This window comes from Phalacrocorax aristotelis, chromosome 10, assembly GCF_949628215.1.
Source record: "Phalacrocorax aristotelis chromosome 10, bGulAri2.1, whole genome shotgun sequence".
NCBI lineage: Eukaryota > Metazoa > Chordata > Aves > Suliformes > Phalacrocoracidae > Phalacrocorax > Phalacrocorax aristotelis.
Window position 1 is genome coordinate 5,735,281 of NC_134285.1, and position 15,270 is coordinate 5,750,550.

Genomic DNA, 15,270 nt, shown 5'->3' on the forward strand with positions numbered 1-15,270 from the left:
CATTCCCGCTCCCTGGAGAGAGGTGCACGGAGAGGTGGGACACACACCCCTTGGGAGGGGTTCCTGTTTTGAGGGAAGAAGAAAAGGACACGGACGTGGTGGTCAGGGATGTACTGTTGGCTCTGCTAATAGAAACCCTCTGTATAAACAGAGAGAGGATCCAACAGAGATCAGAGATGGTTTTTCTTTCAAGAAAATTAAACATTTAAAACATTCGAGAACACACGCCCTCACCCCCCGGACAGTAATTAACTTCTTCCTGTGCAGAGCATGGAGCACTTTCCAAAAACAGAGTTAGATGGATTATTTTTCAAAGGAAATGTTGTTGAAAGGATCTTCTGTTATGTCCTAAAGTGGGAAAACAGTCACAGTGACCGAGGAAGAGCTTGCTCCATGCATGTGCTATATTGTGGCTGCCCGAGGAGGTGGTGACACTGGCTGCTCCAGGTTTGGGGGCCACGTTGTGGCTGAGCAGCAGTCACTTTGTTCAACGGAAAAAACTCCTTCTTTGGCCATTTTATCATCCTAAAAATCAATGCAAAGTAAACTAGTCACCAAAAGTGAAAAAAAATCTCAAACTCAACCTGTGAGGGATGCATTGCGTTTCCCCAACGCGCCACAACACGGGAATCTTACAATGAGAGAGAGGATGTAAATTCAGATGCAGATGCAAATATATGCAGTGTTCAAGGGGATTTACATCCCACGTCCCCATCTGAGCCCATCTTCCTGTGAACTTAGGATGAGCTCAGTCCTCGTGAATCTCCGTTCTCAGAGCAGTAGCATGAAAAGAGGCAGCTGGTATGTGTGTTAAACAAGCACAGTGTGAATGACATCCCGGCAATAAAAGGACTCCACTGCTAGCCAAGGTGTTTGGTGGGAACAAAATAACTTCCCAGGCTGATCCCACCGCACTCCCTGAGCCTGCAGAGAGGCGGAGAACAGCACAGGGAGGCAGGACCGGATAGAAATATATAAGAGCTGGTCTGGAGAGACAATTGTGCTTTGTAGCAAAGTTTGAGGTTTGGATGTTTGTTTTCAGTGTTGCATTGGGAGGAAAATAAAACCCAACATTTTTTGCGACACAGGCTTGTGGGGAAACAGCCATTCTCTGGTTGAAAAGGTCAGGTTTGCTTTCCATATCTCCCTCGCATCAAAAATGTCCTGCAATCCCTGGAGCTTGGGAGAAAATTTCCTCTTGCAAAGTTAAATGAGGGCAGGCCTGTGGGGAGAGCTGATTTCTTTTCCTAGACCAGCTTGAGCCAGCTGGGAGAAAAGGGTCTGTGTTGGAGCACCCAAGTGCTCTTTCAGGTCTGTGATAAAGTGTCAGGAAACAACAGGAGCTTGAATGTCCGCCAGCACAGGGCAGCAGAAGGATGGCTGGAGATGGGTCAAAGCCAGTGGCAAGTTTGCAAAGCAGATGGTGTTACTGGGTCAGAAGGACAGCAATGGTCTGGTACAGAGCCGGTCCTCAGTCACCGCACAGGGGGGCTTTGGCCGTGCAGTCAGGCTCCTCAGCAGGACCTGCCTACCCAGCAGACACGAGCAGCCCAGGACATCACACCTGGGATGTCCACCTTGGGGACCTGCCCTAGAGCAAGGGACAGCAGGAGCTGTCATCACCCAAGGTTGCATGTGACCCATGCCAGAGCAGCCTTTGCACTTCTCCCCGGGGTATGGCATCCACAGGAGGCTCACGTGGCCTTGCAGAGCCTGGGGATGCTGCTGCATTTGGCTTGGGAAAAGATATGCTGGTGTGGGAAATCATCTGGCTCTGCTCCAGCAATTTCTCTTCATCCCTTTTACTCTTCATAATCCTAAAATCACCCCAAAATTTCTAAAACCCCTTTGGGCATCTCTCCTCTCTGACTTCATGTCACTGTCTTCCCTTGGCTAAGATTTAGCTTTTAGCATCTTCGCTTTAGTAAGAATCCCTCTGCGTCAGCATCGTGAGGAGTTTTGGCACCACTGACCAGTATCTCCCTTATAATGAGACATCCAGTGCTGAGCCTGGGAAGGCGGCAAATATGTACAAAGGAAAAATAATTCAAAGAGACAAGACAAAGAGATCTGTTGGATGGGGACCAGTGCATCTGGGGAAACATCTTTGGTTTAGAGGGAGAAGAGAGCAAAAGGGAGAAAAAGAAAGAAAGAGAGGAAAAAGGCATCCGGAACAGGGTTGTTCCTTGCCTGCAGGTGTGTGTGTGGGGAAGGCAGGGCAGCACCATGGAATTTTGACATTAAAAGCATTGCAGGCTGGTCACCTTTGGCTGTTCACTCCACACTCCCTCCCAGGGTGTTGTGTTCCCATGCCTGCAGGCAGCGCGCTCCGTCCTTTTCTCTTTTCCCCACCATCTGCCGTTGCAAATTCCCCCGAGTGTCTCCCACCCCGGCGTAGAGTTTCAACCTGAGGTAGAAAACAAGAGGGATAGAAATCCAAACCCAACCTGTGGCAGCACAGGGAGGGACAGGAGCCAGCTTATGCCTGGTGCCCACCACAGCGTCATCTGGCCTGTGCCGTTCGGTGCTTTGGGAGCACCCCTGGGTGCCAGCAGGCACTGGGGGCTGCTTGTCTCAGGCTGGGGCAGGGGGAGGATGGGGAATGCAGGGCTGTGCACACAGTGGGATCCTCTTTCCTTGTATGGCTGGGGCCGCCAGCGGCACAGTCCCCCCTAACCCCATTGTTTCAAATTACAAAGCTTCCTCCGATCCCACTGAGCCACCTCAGATCCAGGGAAAGGGCCGGCAGCTGCTTTGAAATCTAGACGGGAGTGTCTCCAGCAGGCAGTGCTTAAAACAACAGCTGGGCTCCCTCCCCATGGGACACAGCACTCTGGTCCTGGGTACCAAGGATGGGACCATGGCCTTGGAGAGGTTTTTTCCTGGGGTAAGGGAAAATGGCATTTGGATCTGGAACAGGGCCCTCACAGCCCTCCAGAGCAACCAGCACCTTCCTGCATCATACCTGGCCATTACCCATCTCCCTTAAGGGCCCAGACAAGACCCTGGGTCCTGGAAAGTGATGCACAGGGGTGCTTTCTTGCATCCCCATGCACCCTGGTCCCTTTTGCATGGCCCACACCCATTGCCATGTGAGACCTCTCCTCCAGTGCGTGATCAAGCTGTTGTCTCCTGAGGGAGAGAGCAGTCACAGGCAAAGGTCTAAAATAATTACACTTTTGACAAGCTTATCACCCTAAATCGGGCTTAAACCCTTTTGTCCCCACCAGTGCCTCCAGCACACCCTCCCAGGTCTCAGGCCACCCGTCCCTGACCTTGAGACCCTCTGTGGTGGCAGGAACTGGGAGGGTGGATGGTGAACTGGGGCTGGCAGTCCCACCAGCTGATCAGATTCTTCACACATTGTTAACTCCCCCTTGGACAGTTGGGGAGGAGAGCACAGGGCCGTCACTGGGACAAACTTGGTCATGCTCAGCCCCATTCCTGCCTTGAAAAGGGCCCAGGGTGCTCAGGCCTCAGTGGACAAGGGCCCCAGGAGATCACATTACTCAGGGCTTTTGTAGCCTTAACAGCCATGACAGCGTAGCAAAAAACCATTAGTGTGCATGGCTGTGTGTGCAAGAGAGTTGGGGAGGCACCGTCCTCTCCAGCTCAGCCTGGCATTAATTGCTCTAACAGATTAATGACGCTCAGTGCTTTGAAGAGGAGAAAAAGGAGATGGGAGACTAACTGGGGAGATCAGCAGGACAAAAGCTGGCCCGTACTCCCCCTGAAGCCCCAGCCAGTGTTTGGGGAATCAGCTTCTCCCTTGGGGAGCTCGGAGCATCTGCATGGGGGGCTCACCCTGCCCCCGGGACCATAGCCAGACAGAACCAGGTGGGTGAAACCTCCTTTGGCGTGTCCCACCGGCTGGGATGGGGTGACAGGGACCAACGACTGTAGCTCGGTGCGCACCTGGAGCTGCAGATCCATGCCCCCTGCTCCTCCAGGGATGCTGAGCTCCTGCCACACACCCGGCCTGTGCCAGGAGCCAAATTCAGACCTCAGCCCCACACCCTTAAGCCCTGGCACGCTTGTGCCTCGTCATTGCAAGCAGCCTGAACAAACGCAGGCTGTTTGCAGAGTGGCGGCAGGAATGCTGGCCCAGAGCCCGGCGCGCTGCAGGGCTGGTGGCTCCCGTCCCCTCCCCACCACCAGCTCACTCCCTCTGGCCCCACAGCCCCAGGGGAAGGAAAAAGGCTTCATGGGGGCTGGTGAGCAAAAAGGAGAGGATTTTTCAATGTGAGCAAGACAGCTGCTGTGTTTAACAGACACCAGTGAACCCACTTTGGAAGTGCGTTGTCTGCCCTGTGGGTTGTACCTACCCATACTGATGAAAGTGCAGCAGCAGCCCCATCCCTAAAAAGCCTCTTCACTGGTGTGGTCCTTCCTGCTCCATTAGCATCCCACCAAGCTGTCACTTTCCTGCCATCCCCAACACCCAGCCGGGCTCTGAAATGGGTGCAAGATGGTGGTTTCCCAGAGCCTTGGACTGGGATTAGATAGTGTGCTTGGCTCTGGTCTGAGGACCATGAGCAGAGTGCTCTGCCTGATGGCTGTCAAGGTTGATTCCTCACCTAATTAGAAACAAGCAGCCATCAATTACCTGCTTTCCCCTTGACGCCTGCAAGAGCGAGACCTTTCCCCCAGCCCAGCCTTGGGATGGACAATCAACCACCACCCTGCAAACACTTGGTGGGGAAGGAGTCTCTCCTTCTCTCCAAGGATCTGGCCAAGGTGGCTTTTTATTTGCATTCACCATCCTGGCCATGGTTACTGCTGCAAAAGTTGTCGGTATTTCCTCCATGCTTCCCAATAGCCCTCTGCAAAATGCTGGCACCAGAAGACCATGCTGAAGGCCTCCTAAGCTAAAAAGCACATGTTTCTACATCATGCTCAACAGGGCCAGGTTTCCAAGCTGGGACAGCAGCAGATCTAATTCTCTGGGTCATGGGCAGTTGATGAAGCATCCTTCACCCAAGCATTAGCTGCTCCAGCCCCCCACCCCGCCTGCCGTGCAGCATCCGGACCTTGTCAGCCCATTCCCTCTTCCCAGAGAGGTACGAAAGCTCCTAGGACCAATTTACCCCATCTGTGCGGCAGAGAAAGCATTTAAGTCTTGGAGGTGTATCAGGGCCACTGCAAACATGAAAGAAAAATAAACAGGCACAGGATTTCCCAGCAAGCCGGCAGCCCAGAGAGGACAAGCTGACATCCCCCAGTGGCCCAAGGGGGTGGGTTTGTCGGGCTCTGGGTGTTGTTGCCATCATTTGTTCTGAGCTGGCACAGGTACAACTTCAGCCTTCAAGCTGGAGACATAAACACTTCTGAAATCTGCACATCAGCCATCACATTTCCTAACCCATTTTTCGCCAAACTTTTCGTACCCCCCCATCCAGCAGGCAGCTGGGTTTGCCAACCCCTTGGCGAAGAAATGCCTCCCAGGAAGTTTGGGCTGGGCTACCTTCCCCAGTCCTGCCTTCCCCACTCATCTTGGTGCTCCCCCTTGCTCACGGAGTGGTTACCAAGTGTCTGCAGAGATGTGGGGGGGCATTTACAACCTAACCAACTTCTGCAAGCCTCGCTAACTCCTTGTTGCACCATCCGCACCTAAATCCTGGGGTCAACCTTGGCCCTTCATCCCATCATATATCTCTGTTCCCCATTGATGGTCCAGGACCGCTGTTCCCAGGGGCATGGGGAGAACCTTTGTGGGCCTTTCCCTCCCTCCTCTGATGCTCTGGTGCTTTCCTTCTACCTGGCTCCCTCTGGTCTCCCATTTGGATATGATTGTGTGTGTATCTTCCCCACTGAGCTGATGAACGAGCCTCCCGGACCTCTATGTCCCGTCCCCCCACCCCCGTCACCCTCCAAAGCTCCACCACAGTGAGCCCCTGTTTTGCAGAACTAGGAATTAAAGTGACTGGTGATCCTGTCATGCTCATCTAACAACTTCCAGAGCCTTAATTTAATTTAATTACCATCCCCTTCTTATCTTAATCATCCCGCCTGTGTTTATAAACAAAACACTGACTCCCTGCCCCACGGGCTGCAGCCTGAGCACGGCACCTCCCATCTGCACAACTCATTACATTCCTTGCGCAGCCCATCTGCCAGATGTCCGCAAGGAAGCCCGTGCAAGCCACAACTGGAAAGCTGGTGCAGAGAAGGCACTACATTAACCGCTCGGCTTTCATCCACCAGCCCAGATTTTCCCGGAATGCCCCTTTTTGCTCCATGCCCGGGGTGAGGTATTTGGGTTAGGGTTGCTCAGCCCATCCCACTCTCCCGTTGGGGGTGGTGGTTCCCGCTGCTGCCAGCTAGGCTCCAGCCCCTCGGTTGGGATGTTTATGCCAAGTAGACAGCCTGGCTGGTTGATTTTTGGGAAAACAGGGATGCTATGAGCAGCCAGAGTGGTGTCTGCAAACTGCTGCCCTGCAACTATTCAGCAGAGAACAAGTGATGAGCTGTCCAGGGCAGAGCCAGACTCCTGGGGATGTCCCACTCCTGCCAGTGAGCAAGGTGCCATAGCTGGAGCTCCCACTGTGGCTCTGCAACCCCCAAGATGAGCCCAGAAATGGAGGCAAAATCACTCCCTGCGCAAACCCGCTGCTCCTGGGGGTGCCGGGGGTCCCTCCCGTCCAGTTTGGAGCATCTTCTTCCTGCAACATGGACGTGGGGTGGACAGTGGCATGGCTGACTCCGTCATTAGCCTGTGGACTTTGAGGCCCTGTTTTCAAGGTTCTCCCTGTTGCTCCTAAAGGATGTCCATCTTTTGAAAATCTGTCTCTTCTCCTCTAGGTAATCCTTATCCTGATTATCTCAGCCACAGCTGAAGAGAGAGCTGGAAATCTTCCAGCAGAGCTGTCATTTGGTTTCTCTCATGACGTTGATTTTTAGTTCTTCAAGAGCCCAGATTCCTGCCAGTCTGGACAAATATCACTGAGATAACCCCGCTGTTATAAAAGGTGAGGTGAGCTCCTGCTAACCGAAGAGACTCTCGTAAACACCAGAACAAGGGACTTGGCTCAATGCAGGCGTAAAAACAAACTTTGGCTTTGACTTCAAAAGCCTCAGAGATTAAAAAGCAGTTATGATGCAACCTCCTTTGTATGCGAGCAGGGATGGTAATGCTGGTTTCTGCAGGAGGGCAGGATGTGCCGGCTGCCCAGGGCGGCATCTGCAGAAGGCTTTGCAAACCTGCTGTGGTTCAGTGGCGGCAGGCCCAGGGAAAAGGGCATCCCGTTCCCTACGTTCAGATCCTGCCTCCTCTGACAGGAATGAAGCTGCTGAAGGGCTGCCCAGGGCATGGAGGTATAGGGAGGAAACAAACTATCTTGCTCTGCTTTCTCTCCTTACTGCAATACTTGTGTTGCTCCCTGGGCTTTCCTCTGCCCCATCTTCTGGCCAGCTGTAGCGTCGCAGAAGTGAAGAGCATCTCTCTGCTGAGACGTGGTGTATCTGGGATGAGTGACTAGCTTAAAGCCATGTGCTGGGAAGAGGTCTCAACTAAAATGTAAAATTCAGCCCTTTCCCCATCACTTGGACTCTTGACAAATTTGCATCCAAAAGGCAGGCTGTGTGGCTGGCTGCAGTTTGTATCTGTTGGCCCAAAATGCTTTGAATAACTGGCCCCTCCTTACAGAGAAAGCAACAGTAACTTTGGGCTGCTTTGTTTTCCTGACATGCTGATCTCACAGCACATCCCAGGTCCCAGAAGATCTTAATTCATTTCCATGGCGCTGGGTCCGGGACAGTCACACACCCCAGGGACCAGGGGATGCCGACAGCTCAGCCACAGCCAGCTGGCGTGCAACAGCATCTCTTCTGAACATGCCTTGCAATTTAGACAGCAGCCAGGGAAATGTCCTGGTATCTGCCACCTCAGAAGCAGGAGACATATTCTGGAAAGTTGCACAGGTGAGGTCTGGTGCATTTGGCTGGGTAAGAGCAAGGTAAAGTTTGAAAAAAGGTAATATTTTGTATTAGGCTGATGGACAGATCTGGAAGACCAGGGTCCCTGGCAGCACTTCGAAGGAGTTTGTGCAGCTCCTCTCTGCAGCTCAGGTTGCAGCACGGATTTAGGGGAAGATTGGTTCCCCTGTGGACAAATCCTTTCCCAAGAACAGCAGCCTCAGCGCTGCCCTGTGTCCTTGGGTGGACATCACCTTGGGTGGACATCACCTTGGGTGGACATCACCTTGGATGGACACCACCGTCTCCATGAGGCAGGGGCAGGTTAAACCACTGGCTCATGGAAGAGAGCTGCATGGTGAGAGCTCCTGCTTCCCTGCAGCACCTGGAGAGCAGTCACACCTGCAGGGAGCAGACCCATGGGACCGTGAACATCTTAGAAAGACTACATAGGACCATCTTCATGTCCAACATTATGTTCCCCAGGCATTTATTGGGGTAAATGAGATCAGAAAACTCTCTAATGTGGCCACAGCATTGTCCTCTGTGCAAGAGCGGGGAGCTGGGGCAGAGCATTCATAGCGAGCTGTTCCCTGCATGTTGATCACTGGCAGGAAGGACACAGGTTTTTCCTATTAAACCTTAATCATGGGACTAATAAAGACTCTTTAATCATTGTTCATCACTTGTACACACACATACATACAAAGGCACACTCAGAGCTGAAGTGCAGAGGGAGTCAGCACCTGGCAAAGTCGTTATTGGCCACTTTAATTTATTTCTGATCTGATGCCAAAAAAAAAAAAAAGTTAAATGCAAACCGCTGCCAAGAGAAGAACTTGGCCCATGTGGGATGAAAGGCTGCAATGGAGGTGCGTGGAATGGAGAGGGAAACTGAGGCAGAAGAGGGTGCAAACCACTCTGTACGCAAGCGGGATGGCTCAGCGGGGTGCAGCAGGGAGCCCTCGCCTTGCCAAGGGTGGCCCTGAGGCATGTTATGGGGCTGAGGTGTGGATGGGGCGCAGGGGACACCACGTCCCCATGTGCTGCTTCCTCTTGCAAGGGATGGAACTAAATATTTCAATGAAACCTAATTCCCTGGTACAAACTGCAGCCGCTCCTGGAGACCTCTGGCACGGACCTTCCCAGCTGTGCCTGAGCTAGACTTAAAACTGCCTGGGTTTTACTCAAAACCTGTGTCCAGTTTACTAAGTTCAGTGGAAAGCAAAGTTGCTTAGATCCCCTCTCCCCTGGCCCAGATACCGAGTCCCCACCTCTTTGTTTCAGAGATCCCATCAGTGAGGCTGGATGCAATAAAAGCTTATCAACCCATAAACGCACCCTCCTGAGCACATATTCCTGAGGCAAGGCTGTGATAAGGGGTTCAAATACAGGAAACAGCAGAGAGAGCTCAACAGCCAAGGCACTTTAGGGAGGTCCTACATAAACAACGGTCTGTCTATACATTAAACAAGAGATGGGTGGACGGAGGCCATCCCTGTGGCAGCATTGTAGAAGTGATGGCGATGGGGCAGGCTTTCTCCTGGTGCAGTGCCTGGCATGGTATCCCACAGGTGATACATGTAGACCCAGCACCCCTTTTTGAGCTTTCGATTGATTCTGCAAGGATTCGGTCCAGGGATGCTGGGGCAAGTGCAGCCAGTGGTGACGGCGGCTGTTGAGTGTGGGGCTGAGCGAGGCAGGGAGGTTACCTGAGGGGATCACATCTGGCAGAGTCCAGTAAAACCTTTTCTTTTTCTTTCTACAATTATTGCAGAATAACACATAAAGCTCAGTAAATGTTATTCAAATATTTGTGAAGTCAGGGCTGGTGTATTTATGTCTGACAGCAGCTTCCTTGTGTCCTTTCTCTGAGCTCAGAAAGATCAACCCATCTGAAAGGAAAATACTTGTGTGACATGTTTACTTTTTTCACAGCTTGTTTTCTCGCCTGGATGGGAAAGCCTGAGGCCATCAGCGGGGTTTAAATCCTGCCAGCCTGCGGCAAGCTGGCAGGTGGAGGTACCCGACACGGCATGCAGGAGTCCCTCACCCTATATCCCAAATACTCTCTCCAGAACTTAAAGATTTCATGGCAGTCAGTGAAGGGGGACAGGGTGACCCAGTCTCCATTTAAATATTTCAGATTAACTGAATGTTTCTTCCAGCCCAAGTTGTGCCCCTTGGTATCCATTGATTATCCTTGGTAAGATCCATTTGATCTTACCCTGCTTTTGTCTGTAGGTCCAGGAAACCCTCTCCCATCTCAACCCTGACGCTTAGGGATACCATGATCCATCAGCCAAAACTCTTCAACATATAATGTTAAAATAAAGAATACTCACTAAATAAACTGAGCTTCCCCACCCTGTCTGTGTGTGCAACATTTCCAGTCCCTGAATCACTTCTGGGGCTCTTTTCCTGGACATTCCCAACGTGCTACCGTCCTCATTGGCAAGGGGACACCAGAGCTGGGGACATCGCGCTCCCTGCTCTCACCCTACTGCCACAGCTACAGCAAATAAAGCCTCCATCCTCACCCCACCACATCCGAGGACAGTGGTTGCCCTCACAGCTGCTGCGTTGCACCAGGGACACAATCAGGGTTACTGCAGTACTTTGCAGCCACAAATCTGTGAGACCCTGAGGGTCTGGATTACCTCTGAAGGAACACAGAAAGGATTTTAGAGATTGTCCTGCTAAAATAAGACTGAAACCTATGGTTCTGCCATGGCTTTTACATTATTTGCTTCCCAAGACAGAGAGGTTGTTCCATCTTATAATCACAACCTTCCCTTTTTGTTCCTAGAGGTAGGACTCTCTATGTGGTTGTACTAAAAAAGGGAATTTTGGCTTGCACCAAGCTGAGTGATCTGCATTATTCTGTAACAGCCATTTACAAATGTCATCAGAAGGGTTTTATTTTTTATTTTTTCCTGAGCCTGGGGAAGGTCAGGAACCAATTTCTGTGCAATCCCACTGGAAAGGTGGCTGCGTGACTTCACTTCCCCAGGGCAGCTGCTTCTCCCAGCCCATACCCAGTCTGTTTGCCCCTCCATCAGGTGAGCCATGATGGTTTTGTATCATTAGCGTTTATGAGTCTATCTATGCAGGACACTACACTCCACCTCCATTTGTACCATGGCCAGATGCCAAGTCAAACCACGCAACCAAGGCCGTTGAATTGACAGGATCATCTTTGTCAGCCCAAATCCTAGCCCTGTAGAAATGAAGAAGTTAGCAGAGATCTATTTGCATCATTTTCTGGGATTGGCATCAATTACATCCCTCGTTTAATTAACTACACACACGTTTGTATAAAGCCTTCTCAGTATTTCTGCTGTGATGGTTGTCAAGCTGGCAGTCTCAATAACCTGAGGTCCCTTTTTGCCCTTTCCAAAATACTGGCTTCTTTCTAGACCTCCTCCCAGCCTAAGACATAGCATCAGGTTTTGGGCTGGGAGACCAAAATGCCCATGCTGCCCTTCACAGCACAGTGTCACAGCCACACGTGAAGGCAATGGGCATTGATGAGCACTGGTGAGACCTCCTCCAGGCATGGTCCCTGGGGAGAAGGACCTAGAGGCATGTGGCAGTGTGGACAGGGTCACACTAGGCTTTTTCCAACTCTTTTCCTTTGCGAGTGGGATGAGGATTTGAACTCAGCCCTTCCCAAGTGCCGCTCTCGAGCATTATTCCAACAGGGTGCCTCCGTTTCCATGACCCTATTTCCACCCTCAGCGTTACGCTCCACTCCAGCTCCATGAGCTGTTCCAGATGTTTTGGAAACCCCCTTGCAGTTTGGTAAAAGCTCCAGAAAAAAATATAATTTCCTCCAGCAGCCAGATCTAAAGGAGGAGGAGGAGAAGCAGCAGAGGATATGGGTGGGTAGCAGAGCCATGGTCAGATAACCTCTCCCCAGGCTATGATTCACATCAAGTACAAAACAAGATTGTTGAAGTACTGGGGCAGGTCAGAGCTACCCCAGATCTCTCTTGGAGATAGAGGCTGAAACCCTGCAGCCCCTCTCCTTTCCCATCCCTGGGATCTTTGCCCCTGACTGCAGCATATGGGCATCTTCCTCTGTGCCTGCTTCCCAGACCTGAGGGGTTGGAAACCTGCCATCAGCCATAGCAGGAGGGGGGAAGGTGGGTACAGCACATTCTGGTGTTGCAGCTCTGTCCCCAGGTCCTGAGTGTGCCTTGGCTTCTCCTGAGCTGCTACCAAGATGCAGATGGGGCTTCAACCCCACTTCCCAGAGCTGCTCTATGAGCAGAAAAATTGCAGTCAAGGTGTGGATGGGTCTGGGTTGAGCCTTTCATGGATTAAACCCTTCACAGGGCATGTGCCATCCCCCCACACTGTGCTCTTGCTGACAGTTTATATCCCTTCCTCTTGCTGAAATCTTGCCCTAACAAATGTTTCATTTATAAAGCATCCCTTCACCTCCCTGCTGAAATTCTCACGCTCTGCTCAGTTCTATCCATAACTATATAGAATCAAATTATGTGTAAATCCAGCACCAGAAATAGAGAAGGACTGAATCACTAGCCTGGATTCAGCCTCCACCCAAGTCAGGAGTCACTAGAAGCTGGACCTGCCTCCACACTTTGTGGCTAGAGCAAATCTGCAACTCTAAAAGCCAAAATGAAAATAAAGAAGAAACCAAATAGCATGGCATCTTCTCGCCTTGACCACAGGCTCCCTGGGGCAGCAACTTTTTGTTTGTCTCAGGAAGAACAATTTTACTGTCTGCAAACAAGGAGCTGGAGCGGGGTCAGGGAGTCTTGCTGCGGGAAGGGGCAGAGGGGGGCAGAGCTCCTGAAGGGGAGCTGGGCTCGTTGCTCCTCCAGCTCTGGAGGAGCAGGCAGCGGGTTGGTCAGCAACAAACATGGCTATAGAGAAGGCTACACTTCCCCTTCTTCATTTCTCAGCACTGCCATGTGCCCCAAAATCTCCCAAAAATATGTTTCCATAGGCTACCACCTCCTTGGCTTCCCCCAGTGCAGTCCCAGGCTCTGGGGTGTGACTGCAAGGCAGCTATTCCTGGTACCCAGCCCTGTACAGCAGCTGGGGAGGGCGATGGAGGGGAGCCAGGCAAAGGAGATAAGCATTTGGTTTAAGGCACCTCCCCACCCCTGGGCAGGACAGGCACTGAGGGGTCTGATGGGGCATTTGGTCCTTTCCAACTGAAACGGGCCCACCCTCGTCCTGGGACACAAGGAGTTGCAATTTAGTAACTTGAACTTGCATCTCTCGGTTTGAGCTATCCTGGTCATGTCAGGAAACAAATGTGTTTGGTTCCCTAAATGGGAGGAGGTTTTTTTTGTCATCGTCGTCATTTTTCTAGTTTCAGTCTTTGTCAGCAGCCCTTCCTCTTCCTCCCTGCTCTCCAAAATAGCAGAAAGCTGCATCCTCCTCCCCAGCTGCCTCTCACAGGTTGCTGCAACACCCGGCGCTTCTCCTCAGCCACCAGCCCTGCATAGCAAAGGTCAGAGCGCATGTGGAGAGGACCAAGCCTCCAAGCTCAGGGGTTTGTTGACTTGATTGTCTGAGGCAGATATGTATGGGGTCTTGCTGGTACTGGTACCCTTTGGATATGTGCCCGGCCCTGCCAGGCTGAAAATGCCCTTCCCACTGCTCACCTCCCACGTGTCGTCCCACCTTCTCCCAGAGGCTGGGATGGGAAGCGGACCCTACATCCCCTCTGCAAACATCGCAGTCCCTTTATGCCACTGATGTGGCAGGGCAGATGGCAGCCTGTTGGCTTCAGTGAAACAGGCCCAAGAGAAGAAATCAGCAGTGGTGCAAGGAGTGGATCAAATGCTCAGAGGTGGAGGAGGGACTTGCTCTGGATCCCAAAGCTGCAAGTGTCTCAGTTCTTAAACCCTTTTCCTTGACCAAACCCAGAGTTCCTCACCCACAAATACCTCTAAAACCCCTCTAAGCTCCCTGGAGATCTCCTTGAGGTGGAGTTCATGCTTCCGTCAGCAGCTCCAGGAGCCTGGCATGATGCCCATCCTAATGTGTCCCAGCGCTACTCACTGCCAATCCACCTGGAGGCAAAAGTGCTCATCCTGGTCGGAGGCAGTGCCGTCTCTGACATGTCTGGCCACCCCTGATGGATGGTGGCTCTCCTGGCAGAGCTTCTCAGGCTGGCTGGCTGCTGGGAAGGGGCTGTGCTGCCCTGGGCTTGGTGTGTCTTCCTCCCAGGTAAATATTATTTGCACTTTTGTGTGCTTGGGAAAGGTCACACAGGGCTGGGCTGAGCAGCTGTCTGGAAGAGGCTGGAAGGTTTGTGACATTGATGGTCTCATTGTTTTCTCCTCTTCTAGCTTCTTCTGCCTCCTTTGGTGCCAGTTGCTATCTGGCCCCAAACTGGACTTTCTCTAGGACCCAGCCTGTAGGATAGCTGTTTTCAAGGCTGATAGGGATCTTAAACATGGGCATGGGAAGGTCTGTATGATGACAGCACCTGACTATGACTCCTTATGTTAATAAATCTCAGTTAAAAATGGTGGAAAAGCAAGGCCACACAAATCATAATGTCCCCAAACCCGAACCATCTGTCTGTCCTCTTGAAACCTGCCAAGCACCAGCAGGGCTCCAGCACATGGGATGCACCTGTGTCTGGCCACTCCCTGGACCCCAGAGCATCCCCCAAACCTCGCAGGTCACCTCTCTCCTTCCCCCTAGCTCCAGGCTTCCCTCTCCTCCATGTCTTCTCCAAACACACCTGGAGGCGCATGACTGCAGCCCCAACCCACGTGTGGGTCCCTGGGGGAGGAATCCAGGCTTTGATATGTGGAGCATGGCCTGCCTATGCCATGCTCAGGCCTGTTGTCATGTGGGCATCCTGGCCAAGGAGCTGGCATGAAGCTTGCAGGGGAAAACATCAGCAAGAGATGGTCGTGCCGTTACTTGTGTGCATAGCCGAGCGCAGGAGCAGAGCACGCCGCCAAGCTGCAGCCCCTCTAGTGATGTCCCTCCTCCTCCACTTGTGTTTGGGGCAGTAAATCATTCAACACAGAATCAGAGCTTCTCAGACTGAGGAAACCTGGGCCTCGGAGGCTAACCTCACCTGGGAAGCCACTGGGAAGCACCTCTGAATTGGCAAGACTTAGCAGTGAGGTGATGGGGGATGGAGGGGGCTTCAGCAACGCTGACGCTGTTCACCAGGAACCAGGAGTTCAACATAAAACTGAGCAGGGAGAGTTCACATGTATCCCCACCTCCTCCTGAGGATATGTCATTGCTTTAGCTCTGAGCCAGAGACCACCATGGAAGGACACGCAGTACACCCACAAGCTGACTCGGAGGAGCACGGCAAGGCCCAGCGCCAGCTCTCCTCCTTCC